This window comes from Tribolium castaneum, chromosome 10, assembly GCF_031307605.1.
Source record: "Tribolium castaneum strain GA2 chromosome 10, icTriCast1.1, whole genome shotgun sequence".
NCBI classification, from domain to species: domain Eukaryota; kingdom Metazoa; phylum Arthropoda; class Insecta; order Coleoptera; family Tenebrionidae; genus Tribolium; species Tribolium castaneum.
The window spans coordinates 2,922,302-2,935,829 of NC_087403.1; the positions used below are offsets into that span (position 1 = coordinate 2,922,302).

At 32.6% G+C, this 13,528-nt stretch overlaps 1 protein-coding gene across 3 annotated transcripts in view; it reads left to right on the plus strand.

Annotated features, from left to right (window-relative positions):
* Positions 1–13,528, plus strand: part of LOC662797 (lachesin) — a 79,891-nt gene that overhangs the window by 453 nt on the left and 65,910 nt on the right. The window lies entirely within an intron of this gene.

The window sequence follows — 13,528 nt, forward strand, 5'->3', positions numbered from 1 at the left end:
CGGAGCTTTCCTACAGAATTATTCGCGCATAATGAAAACATTTTTCTTTCAATGCAATCAAACTTCAAATAGCTGAAATTTAATTAAAAATTTCGTAAGTATTTCTTAGAGATAGGACTTAACTCGACATGTATTTATTTCTCACCCAATTATGTTTTCTTGAACAAATTTTCCTTTATATTTCTTATTGCATTTGTTTGAAATTCATATACAACCTTCTCTACATTCAGCAATATAGGTCACCATTCAAATGCATTAAAATGTACTGTAAGAACTGCGACACACAAAATGAAAATATTTAAATTTTAAATAACACCAGCATCTTGCATGTGTTTTTCAAAAACATCTTATTACTGTATAAAACGTGCTTCACGCACCACTTAAGAGTAGAAAGAGGAAATGCTTCTAGGTAATGTAGAGTGATTTGACAGGTGCAGCGCGAAAATAAAATGAAAATTAGTTAATCCCGCCATGCGTCTAAACATATGAGATTTTTAAAGGTGATACATTACATACAGACATACGAAGTGTGGTTGATGATACGGAATACATGTGCATATATTACTGCTATTTTACCATTAAACCTCAAACGTTTCACGCAGACAACAAAAGTGTGTTATTTTATACAAAAGCAGGTTAATGCAAAAATGTATTTTATTATTTCTGCGCATCTGTAAACAAGAATTTTAAATTCAAAACACACTGGTTTTATTAATAAAACCACAACTTTATTTGTGACCATTTGTTAACATTTAATATTTGCTATTAGCGTTTTTAATATTTATATTAAAATTGTTTGGTATAATATTTTAATCTAATGCAAACGTTAGCAGTAAATGTATCATTGCGTGCAGTTAGATGCATATTAATAGATTTTGTTTTGAAACTAAACTGTGCGGTAACAATATTTTAATTGAATTGAAAAAGTGAAAGTGTTTTCGTGATTCCAGATAATATCATTTCATGTCTGCTTTTGGAAATGAAATGTGTTAGTCATTTTCCATTCTAATATGTACCAAAATTTTCAAAAACAATCGTTATCTGGAAAATGATCTAAACGAATCACTTGCCGGCTAAATGAAGTAATTTTTCGATATTGGAAACACATTCTTTTCGGCACGTCAAAAATTGTAATTACACAGGAATGTAATAAATAAATAAGTCCGTATGATTTCAGACTCAGTGTTTTATATCTTTCTTATTATACTGGCTGATTTCAATAATTGTGCAAATATTTTTAGTCTTATCGAATGTTAGTGGTCCCGGAATTTTCATTTATATGTTTCAAAAAAAATTGTGACGTTCAAATTGACTAGGAATTTTTGCCAAAAAATATGAATTGTAAGTAAGATTGACAAATTTGTGGTATCATTTAACATTTACTAAGTACACTTATTATAATTTCTGGCAATTTGAAGGTAAGTTAGGTATATGAATATGGAGTTAGTTGTTTGAGGAAAAATTATATAAAATGAGACTATACTTTATAAATTGTTGCAACTATTTAAAAATTCATATTGTTGTACCTATTCAGTTTTCAATATCCTTTCGTGAAGTTCTCAAATAGGAAATATGGGAAATAAACAAGTTTATGCACTTCAATAAAATAAGATTATAAGATAGCGATGTTGTGTTTTTCATAAAATTTAATGTAAAACTATAACTCTGGTCGATGTTGTATTGTGTAATTTGTGTTTCTGATGGAAGAAGAATATTTCATAATCATTTTCATTTACTAGATTCTCACCAACCGACGGTTTCTTGTTTAAAGGGTTCAGAAAAATTAAGTTCTGTAGAAAGATAAAATTTTAATATTACGTTAAATGGATATGTTTCTCACAATTCAAACATGAGACGAATAAAAATAATTAAAAATTTAAACCATTTCCTCATGTGTTTATATATACATAACTATAATAACTGTGTGCATAAATACCATCACATTTATTTATCTCAATGTAAACTTTTCGTAAAGTTCTATGTCTCTAGAACAATAAATTTTCGGATTACAGTTGCGGTCTTTTATTTTATTTTTTTTCCTTTAAAATTAGTGTACCTAGTTATTTACAAAAATTTTACATTTTTATGCACATAATGACGCGCATGTTTGTTATCGTAAACAAAGTATCGGAATTATTATTTAATTAAATTCGAACCTCAAATAGCTCGGGAAACCTCCTGGCAATATTAAATTAATAAATTTTATTGGTATTGGGTGTTTACACTTATTCACTGGACTATAATATATGGTACACAGTGTTTCTGTTAATTTTTTTCTAAATATTCCAAAAACGTCAATTTTTTTGCAAATTAGCAATAAACGTATGTTCTGTTTCGTAAAAGACGTACATTTAGCCAAGGCTTGGCATAAAGATGTTTATGTTGTAAAATCTGTCTAAAATCTGTAAATTAAGTTGTCATGCAAGGGTTGTTGAGCGCCTGCTTTCCTTTTACAAATTGGAATTTTTGATTCGAGTTTGATCAAGTCATCAAGTATTACTTTCATAAAATGCAGCTATTCATAGTAGATAAGAGGAAATATTAAATCTAGTTATAAGTTAGATTAAAGTTAGGTTATTTGAGTTTGGTGATAGGTTATTTTAAAGTGAAAAGTTGGGTGTTCATATGTATGCAGGATCCGTAGAAAATTTGCCATCTGTGGTTAATATTTATTAACGTCATGTTATGAATATTTTTCGTGAGCCATGGTTGACTACAAGACGTATATGGAAATAGGTTTAAAATAATGTAAAAATATGGAAGCGCCATTAAGATATTGAGTGTGGAATAAGAAAATCTTTTGCATCGTATTCGATACAGCATTTGTACGTATTTGACATTCTACGCGGCGAACTCGATGAAACGTCTGCAGATTCCTAAGAAGCAAACAGATCTCGAATTGTTCAAGTTGAATGTATTATGGCAGACAAATCATGTAACTATTGTAATTGGATGTCTAAATTTGGTATCGTGAACTTTTCGCATTATGAGCGTTCAAGTTTTTCCACGAGTGTTCTTTTAACTGGCAGTTAATTCTGGCTTTAGTCCGACTTAAATAATGTCGTCGTTCATGGACATGGCGGGATTAACACGGGAAATGGGTTCATGTTAGGCAAAAAGAACGAGAGATAAACTCCAATGAAGACGCATTATTTATTCTTATCGGCACATTTTACTGTATCGTATCGAAAAGATTCAAAGAATGGAATTCAAGACGATTTAGTTCTGTCAAACTTATAAACTTATACCTGAATTTAAGTTTTTCCACTTGGCGAAGAATATTTTTATTCACGCTATTTTCAGGAAAGTCCATACATAAATATTCCTACAAAATAAATGTTGCAAAAGTGATTTTACAAGCCGACTTTTCTCCCTTCGCTATTTTCTTATCTAACTGTCACGTATATTTACTAGTTTTTGCCTTAAATTTTATGCCATCATGCATTATTTATCACTAGTTCGGTACTTTGATTAGGGTTCGCTCTTTACCAACCTAAACCCCGACTGATTGGGAGGTGATGAATCAGAACTAAATGCTTCCCCCTATTGACTAATGTTTCTACCGAAGTTGTCATTTGACTTATTGTCAGGGGACGGATTATTATGCAACGATAAGTCCCATATTTTTACTGGATTAAGGCCATCTGCTGACTCAACCACTATAATCATCCATGTTTTTAGGCTAAGGTTTAGTAACGCTGACAGAGGGCTGCTACCGCACAGATTTCCCTAATAATACAATTAAAATATGTAAATACGCCATTCACTTGTTCACATGCAATTCGGTCACATATTATATTTTCATACACTAGTTGAGTCATAGAGGATACTCCTTTACCATTTGATTTTTTTTATCACAGTTATCGTGGACAAATTTTGTACTTCAGGACGAGCGGTCATGCTTGAGCTTTGAGGATGGGAAAGGTGGAGTGGGCTCAGATTAGTTGGTGTAAAGATTTATTATCATTTCTTTCGAAATGGGATTAAGTGATGAAATCTCATATTACGCGAGTATTTAATGTAATTAAGTTTTTTCAAGGTACGGATCGGTTGTGGAGTGTGGTAACGAGTTTTGCAAGTGAGATATTCATTGATATTATGCAAATATATAACAGCGTCGATGCTTTTATCTCCGAAATCAATTACATAAATTAAGTTTTGTTGATAGCGATATTTTACCCGAGGGCGAGGCTATTTAATTTATTGTTTTGAAGTGGTGTCCGTTCTTTGTAAATTAGCAGTAAATTGATGAAAGTTGGTCAGCGTGTAGGTGTGGGGTTTGGGATTTGAGGGTTGACTCGTGAAGCGCAATTCGGAACTTTCTTAAAGAATCGCTTAAAAAAATATCATGCAACATCAATTACGTTTTGTGGGAAAAAATCCAATTTATTTTCGCTTACTTTAAGATTTATGGGATTAAGTTCTTCGAAAATGACTAATTAAAAGTAGACTAAATATCATTTAACAGTGGTGACGTTGATCTATAGAGCTTTTCCCATGGAGTAACGCTTCTGTCTCCATTGTGGAGGAGTGAATAAATGCATTTTATCAAAATTTTTATTTTGCCATAAAACATCGCACAGCTCGAGGTAGTCGTAGTAATCGGGGGCGAAACACAATAGTAAATATCCGAGTGTGCAATAAATCGAAATTTAACATAAGGGAAGATTCGTGAATAAATTCGACAGTTTTGGTGTCAGTTGAAGGCGTACATATGTTGCCTTTATCGGAAGACCTCCGTGACCACTAATGATTCTAAAGCCGTAACAGCATGTGTGATTGCTCGGTCACGTGTTGGCGTCCTGACAATATAACAACTCACAACTCCCTTTCCATTCTTCCCCATCACCATCATCTCTGAATCATCTGATACGCGGCGGTTAAAGACGGCATTATTGATTGCTATCGCCCGTATTCTTATCTTTATCCCTACGTTTCAACTGAGCTGATTCTCTACCTTCATGTGTAAGAAGTTATATCATTCGGTTGACTGTTACCTCTTTACTCTTTCATCCAATTCAACCTCCGACAAACATTTTGAATTAGCGCACCCCTTTCTCTTTCAACCCCTTTACTGCACTTCGATTCTTCTCTAATAACTTATTGTATGAATAAAAAAAATATTCATATTTCGGATTACAATGGCAAAGTACTATTGGGTTATTAGTTATTATCACCAATTACCTACGTTAGTAAAGATTTCGAGTTAGTAAATACTCATAATTTATATGATCCTGCATAGTAATAGGTCTTACATTTTCTTTGGATACCAATAAAGTGCTAACTAAATAATAGTGATTTGCTAAGTAAAATAATTTGAATGCTAAGTGGTAATGTATTTTAAAATAAGCTTTGCTAAGAAAAAAAAAGATGTATGCACAAAACTATACCTAAGTGTTTAGGTAATTGCCACTGATCGACAGACGTGGACTTTTCAGTTTTCAGTCTCGAGATGGAATGAACAGATCCAGTGGCGTATTTAGGAGGAGGGGTGAAGCAAAAAAGCAGTTTCTCCTCGTATACAAAGCACAAAGGGATTTGTATTTTTACAATTTTGTTCGTAAGAATAAAAGATATTTAAAATTAACTTTTTCGTCTTCTGTGAATTTCATAATTTGGACAAATCGCATTTTAGAATCTGCTCCTCATTTTTTTTCTACTAGCAAAAATTGGTAAATTATGTTATTATGGGGTAGATTTCGCAGAAAAACCACTTCTTGCAGACTTGTGATTTGTGGCAAACACGTTTTTGTTCTGTCTATAAGGTTATAAAAATAATTCAAAATTCGATGACGTTCCTAAAATTAGTGTTCGATTTCGCCTCTAAGTTACAATTGGCGAGGAGAGGACAAGAAATCCTGATTGCGAATCTGGACATATTTGGAACGAGCATTTGACAGCGTCTAGGTGGGATGTTTTATGATTTCTTAGGGTGAGGGAAGAATGAAAATAAAAGTTAAACACCAATCAAGCCATAATTGCACTAGAGCGTTTGTTAGACTCTAAGCGGAGTGATTTCGTGAGAACTACCACTGTCGTTCGCGAATCAAGTGATTAAAATTAACCAATAATGGCTCTCATTTGAAATAAAGGTCTTGTTAGTGTTGCTCTCGCAGTTTGATTTTTACCCTTACCCTTATACCCTTATGCCACGAAATTCTTATTTCACACAATGTATTTGAATAAGTGTAGTAGGTGTTTATTTATAGAGCAATGGATTTTAGTGTTTGGGGTGATCTAATTTATCGATTTGGCTTGTTAGAGTATATCTTTATCTTGTTCTGAGTGCAAAAATTGGTTTCCGTTTTTAATTTACAATTTTTGTTCCGTAAATTAATTAAAACATAATGTAATTGCAGTCAAAATGAGTTTTCTTAAATGGTTCTAGCGTGTTCGTCTTCTTTTCTTTGATATAAACGCATTATAAGAGTTGTTTTTGCTACAGGCCCCAACCTGCTATAATAACGTCTTTAATCTTAGTGTTTAATAGATTACTTCAATTTTTTTCTCCACCGAAACGGTCTCAAACCACATTCTGATACCTTTTCATGACTGGACAACAAAAAGAAATAATAGTTCTGGTGACAAATCTGTGCGCGAAAAAATACAAAGGGTTTCGCTGACGCCATATTTAGAGAACTGAGCGTCGCCTTGATTGATTTCAAATTGCATTATCTCTAATACCCTTTTGATTACTCTGAATAATTGTGCGTCTTCCGTTTATTGGGTTCATCAGGTAATTTAAATACAGATGCATAATTTCTAACAGTTTACCCAATTATAATCGGTTTTAATTGTTCCTAGGGTTGGTAAATATTTTCAAATATTTGTTGCACGAGTGAGTTGAAAGTGACGGATAAAATTCGTACCTGACATTAAAAAAAATCAATTAATTTATTTTTTAGCTGTCGTATAATACTAATGCGTTTTTTTAATACTAAAGGATTAATCAAATATAATTTATTAAATAGTAGATAAAATGTCTAGCTTTGGTAGATGTGGAGAGACTGGAGCTGATTACTTATTCAGTTTTATGTCAAACGTTGGTTTATCTAGTCTTCAAATCTCGGGCACTAGTGTCAGTCATTCGGCAATCCTGAATATTTACTATCTATTTGTCATGTTCTATTTTGTCAATCTATTTCTCTTGCAACAATTCTGTTCTGATAGTTTAAGAAAACTCAAAAACTATTTTTTATTTTTTGGAAAAAGAGCGTCTTTAAACTATCTATAGTTTAGTTTGAATTGATTATTTTGATACTTTAAAATTTTTGATCCGGAAACATATTTCCATTGGTGTAGTTGATGTTTCAGAAATAATTAAATGCTTAAAAATGAATAGATATGTAAAATAGTTGCTAGCGTTTGCTTCATGTCGCTCTGTTCGCTGATCATTCTGTTATTACCGAGCATTCAATTTGCAAGCCTATGCATATGTAAGTAAGAAAGTGTCTGAATTCGCATTTAATATTTATTATTTAGGTAAAACTATTAAGAGTTCATATAAAACAGTGCGAAGGCCTGCCAGATATGGTGACTAGAACTTAAAAAAATGCACACGGTTCTCTGATAAAGATTTGTGAAGGAAACGTTAAATTAGAAACTCGCTGACGGAGGTAATAACGTTCACCGATGAATCGAAATTCTAACTTCATCAGTGAAACGTGTTCATTTTTGACAAGGTTTTGGAAGAAAACTACTTCTTACGTAATCTTGCTACATTCTGATCAATATATATATATTTAAACCGTTTTGGGGATTGAGCTAGGATGATGTAGAAACAACAGTGGAGGACGGGAATATGCCCACTTAGGGCAACATAATTTAGAAGGAGCCATGCTGTCTCTAATCAAATAAAAGTTGAGCACTGCAAAGTCGCCGTTTATAGTAAAATATGCTGATCAAAGATTGCTATCATCTATTTTCTGCACACATATGTTTCTAAGTTTAGTGCACTTAATTCAAATCAATACTGTGGCCCTGGCGGATAAAAGTAAACGAATATTTTTCAACGATTACTGAGGACATTCAACAAACCAGATTAAAAACAAGTCGCAAAATGATCCTCCGATTTGTGCGCCATTAATTAAACACGTTTAGCATGGCGAGTTTGGCGGAATAATGCATGCACCATCCATAATGGCTGTCAGACTCGCGTTCACTACAAATGTGTGTAATGTATTTTTGGGAGGCCCATTAGTACAATAATTTGTGCATGTATGTATGTTCATACTCATGCGGAATAAACGATTACTAACGTATTTATATCATTTGCAACTTCAAACTTGCTTTCTATTAGAACTCCCTCATTAAGCCAGTTATTAAGATTCACCCACACCAAATTGCCAGCCAAAAACCATACTATTTCACATACAGAGGTGAAATAGATATACCAAATAGCCAGAAATTTGTTAATTTTGCTTCATTACTTAACTAAAGTAGTTGATAAGCAAGTTTAACTAAACCCATAGTAGGCATGAGTTAACTCTTTGATAGTAATGACTGATGACTGATTTTTATTTATTTGTAAATTAACTTTGATACATTAACGGTTAAACTTGGTAAACTTGACATTAGTCCCCACACTTGCGGAATCTCAGTGGCGAAAAATGCGTATTGATTTTTGGTTTAATTAGATGTGAGTATAATATAGAGTTCATTACTGCGACGTCTTAAGACAGCCCTGCTGCCTGCTGCCTGCTGCGACAGTGCCCAGCATTCTGTTCTACATCTACGTATGTAAATTCGGGAGCACTTTATACATTCAATGCAAATAAAATTCAGGTATTTCTGAAACAGCACCAAAAGCTGTAAAAACTCTTTAATCCAGTTTTCTTTGATTATACAATACAAACACTTTTGAAATAATTTGTTAAAAAGTTTAAAATCTGGAGTTCTTTGATGTAGCGAATTTATTTTTGTTTCTCTTAACAAGCGAACACCGTATTTTTAGATAAAGCAATGAGAAACTGAATAGATTACAATATTCAAAAAAGGAAAATATATAAAACTTTTCAATATCGGAATTTCATTTTAATTTATAGCTGAATAATCGAATTCTAAATTTTTTTAATAAAGTGCATCACCGGTATTGAATAAAGTTTGGAGACTTTGATTATGATTAATTATTTTGATGTAACAACTTCATTCCAGTTTTCTTTCATAATGCCTTACTGACGTTTAATATTGCGTAAGTTGAACGCCGCTAAAACGGGAGAGTACGAAAAATTGGAACAGGCGTAATTGGGGTACTGCGGCTGCGGTAAAAATTCCTAGGAAGTACGAATGAAATTGTAACATTTTTTTAATATACTAGTCGACCTCTCGGTACAAATACTTTACAGCTTGTTTAAAAATTGACTCGAAACAGTAAAAATAAAAAAAAATTGTCACTCAAAGTTTAGCATTTTAGATTTCGGAAAAACAGTGTTAATTTTGTTACGAATGGTGAGAAGAATTCTGGAAACTCCGGCTTATTACATTATTATATAAAAATGGCAACAGTTGCGCCTACTGCTTTATAAATGTAATCTTTTGGTAATTTTGCTAGGGCCAAGGAGCGTTTAATTAGTCACGTAGTTTTAACGTTGCAGTAATAGATTTATATGTGATTCTCTCTGTAACGCGTCCTTTGTCGGGAGTATCTTCCAGTGTTTGTGTTTTTAATTTACGATAGAATTTCGCTTGGTCTTTCTGGAGTAGGGTGACTATATTGGACCGCCTACAGCATTGCAATATAAGCAGGGATTTTGTTTTTATTTCCAATCGTAGTTGCGTATCCATGTAACATGGTTTATTTGCAGCGTACCATGTTGCCTTAATTTCTGCCATCAGCCGCGTTTTGCATTCACCTCTAGGCGAGCCAAGAAGTTTTATCCAAACAGGTTGTGCTACATAAATTGCTAAAAATGTTGCCGGAATTCAAATTCCAGAACCAAATTATTCTCGGAGGAGCGTAACGGGCGGCATTTTTGCGGATTTTAATTGGCATTACTGGTGGGAATGTCAGACCGAGATCGACAACGAATCAACCAACCTTCCTGATTCTTCATGAAAATTTGCAGGGACCTGGATAAGTGGCATATTAAATCTCAGAACTATGGTGTAATATCGGGCGGCGTATCTGATGCTTGTTGTACAATATTAGCATTCATAGTCATAACCGTCAGTATTATAACAATGTTAATTAATTATATCACTAATTATAAGGAGGGAATGATATATTATTAATGCGTCTGTTTCTTTATCAACTGTCGTACTTCCCGCATCTTGATGCGGGAATTAACATCTCGTGCACAATTATTTTGATTTACATTATCCCAATTTGCCTACAAACGACTGAGCTTTCCAGAAAAATAAAACAGCCAACACGTTCATATTCTTCCGCAGAAATGACATTGGTTCTTCCTCCCAGATTTTTTGTAATTTATTTCAATATACATATGTTAGTTGTACATTAACAACAAAAAAAAAACATGTTGACGTAGCATTTAATTTACAAACAATATTTTTATCGTGGTAACTGATGGTAGGGGGACTTGTGATACCACGCACATGCATGTCATATTATGTTTCATTGGAATTATTTCTGTGAATTTGAAATTTATCAGTTTAAATAACAGATGCCAATGAAAACACTTCTTTTTTTTTAAATCTTTTTTTCTTTACTTTCACTTATTTTTTCTGTTAAAACTGCAAAGCTATGGACGGAGGTAAATAAATATTCTTGCATTTGCTTCTGTGGAAGCACTTATTATTGGAAATGAATGATTTCAGAAATATAGCGATAGGAAAGATAAGATTTGTGTTGAATCACACAGAGGTGTAATAATGCTTTAGAAAGGTGGGACGGGTGCTATTTTTAGTTGGAGAAAACATTTGTGTCGCCTGCCAATGGCACGGTTGCAGAAGAAAACATTTCCTTTCTGGGTGTTTCAATGTGACGTCAAGTTGTCAAATCGTGGTCAAGAGGTATCGTACGTTATATGCGCACCGGGGGTCAAACCCAATCTCCAACAGAGGCATTACTACAAAACTTCGCAATTTTACTTCCAATCTAATCCTCTATCAAAGTTACTTTAGCTGCGAAAACATTTGCCATCAAAAGAAGGAAAATTAATTATTTTCGGTTATGATTTCGACTTTAGATTGGATGAGACTATCGATATTATGATAATGAAAAAATTTAACTTCGTATAGGTGCGTATTAAACCCATATTTCTGCCACCTAGACATCGTATTTAAAAGGATTTGTGATGGATTACGTGGGTGACCTGCTATGACACTTTGTCATAGCGGCCCAAATTTGATTAAAAACTTGAAAATATTCTCGCCTACATACATAGTTTTTTAAATGAAAGAATGAAACTCGTAATTTATTACGTTCTACGCTCGCCGTTAAATCTGCTGTTGTATTTATACTAATGCATTAATTTGCGAATAATGAGATCATGGATTTTTGGAACGCAAACCACTGGGTTTTGCTTCAATAAACTAATAAAAAATATTGATTTATTTCTAATATATGGTAAATTTTGTAGTTATGCAAACTTTTGATGGGTAGTTAAACACCTCAGTCTTTGCAAATAAACTGTAAAAAGTATAAAAATATTATTATTTTATACGTTAAAAATTACTCCCTGCGTTCAATTAAATTTCTGATTAAAGTGGCCTGTGACTGAAATGAAGTTAGCTGCGGTGAATAAAGTAGAGACAGAAGATATGAAACTTCTCAATTTTCATATCTCCTGTCCCTATGTTTTGCAATGTTATCATCTTAATTTCAAAGTCTTCGGCCACTTTGATCAAAAATTTTACTTTATACTTTATAGCTCCCTATAATAATATTCCAAACATATATTTTATATTGGGCCAAATCCCCTAAGTAATGTCTAATAACATTAATAAGAATTTTACATTCGATATATTTTATGGGTTTTTCAAAAACTTACTATGTGTCATTTGCTTAATTCTATTCAAGATTAAATTTCCGATTATCTGTCATTTTTTGTTTTCTCAAATTTTTCATTTATTTTTTTTTAATTTTTATGATTCTTACTAGTCGTCACTAGAATCTAAATAATATTTTTAATTTATTTCTCACGGCACTATTTTTATTACAGCTCACTTAATTGTTCTTAAATAATCAAAAATGTCCAATTTGTAATTTAATTCGCGGTGACTGTGCTGAGTCTAAGAAGTCTCTAAGCCAGTGACTTTATAATAAATATTTGATTTAGTTGTTAGTTATATGTGATTGAGAATGGTAATAGAGTTTCAAAGTTTAGATACAATGCATATCAGTTATTATAAAGTGAACAAAATTACATTAAAGTTTGAACGATAGTTTTAGCAAAATTTGATAGTAAAATCACTGTAGGGTGTTGTAGTTTTGAAGCGAAAGTTGTATTATTTAGCATAGATGATCGAGTCACACATTTTGCGCTCCATAAAAATTACATGGAAATGCATTTCGTAAACATTTATTTATTGTTTCGTATGACAAACATTACCATATTTTGAGTAGAATTTATTAATGTGACACTTTGATTTTGGGGAAAGTTTAAGACACGAGGATCCATTGATAAAACTGTAAAACTCATAAAACTATTGGATGCAGCAGTTTTTTAGTAAAACCTCTTTTAGCGTTTCTCTAAAAGTTTATAGGAGTTTCAAAGTAAAAATAGCAAAGACGCTGTTGATGGTTTTTTGCACGTCAGTGATTTTTGGCTGGTAAAACAACATAAAATATGATTTTGTAATAATATTGTTTTTGGGTAAAAGTTAATAATGTCGCGACGGTGTTGTAGTTTTTGATTTCACGAGATAATTTTTCACTGAAATTGGTTGTGTCGTTAGCGGCTTAGCTTATAACACGATTAAAATTTTAGCCACTAATTAAATGCAAATAAGCCAAAAATTTAATTGAAATTCTAATGTTATGACTAAATCTTGCATTGAAATTGAATCCGAATCGGTGGATATTGCAACGTTAATTGAACGTATCTAACAAAAAGTGAAATGGAAGCTAGGCTTCAAGACAATTATTGTGACAAATCCGGAAAGGGTAATGAAAGACAGAATGGCATGAAAGCGTTAAGGCAACAAAAGGGGTTTAGCGTAATTATTAGGAATTATTTAAATGACGTGTTTTTTGCCGAAGTATTTTCGCATGAATATAATTCCATATATTATAATAAATGTTGCGTACGTTGCGTAGCACAGAAGGTGGCTTTATAATTCTGCAAGGGTAGCTTGAGTAACCCTTCAGCTAACTACTTGTTATGCATTACGTTACATTCATTTTGTGTTCGTAACTAAAAGTGGCTGAATTTTTCATTTTGCTTAGAAAGATGAGGGTAGTTATACTTCATCCCATATCTAGCATGAAAATGGCTTGCAAATTTTTAAGGGTTAAAAGTAAATACTGGCAATTGCGGAAAAATAGGCGACGTTTCTACGTGTGAGGTCGTTATGAAAGCTCGGCTGAAGAATTAATTTCGAATTAATATCAGAGCTGTTGGCGAAA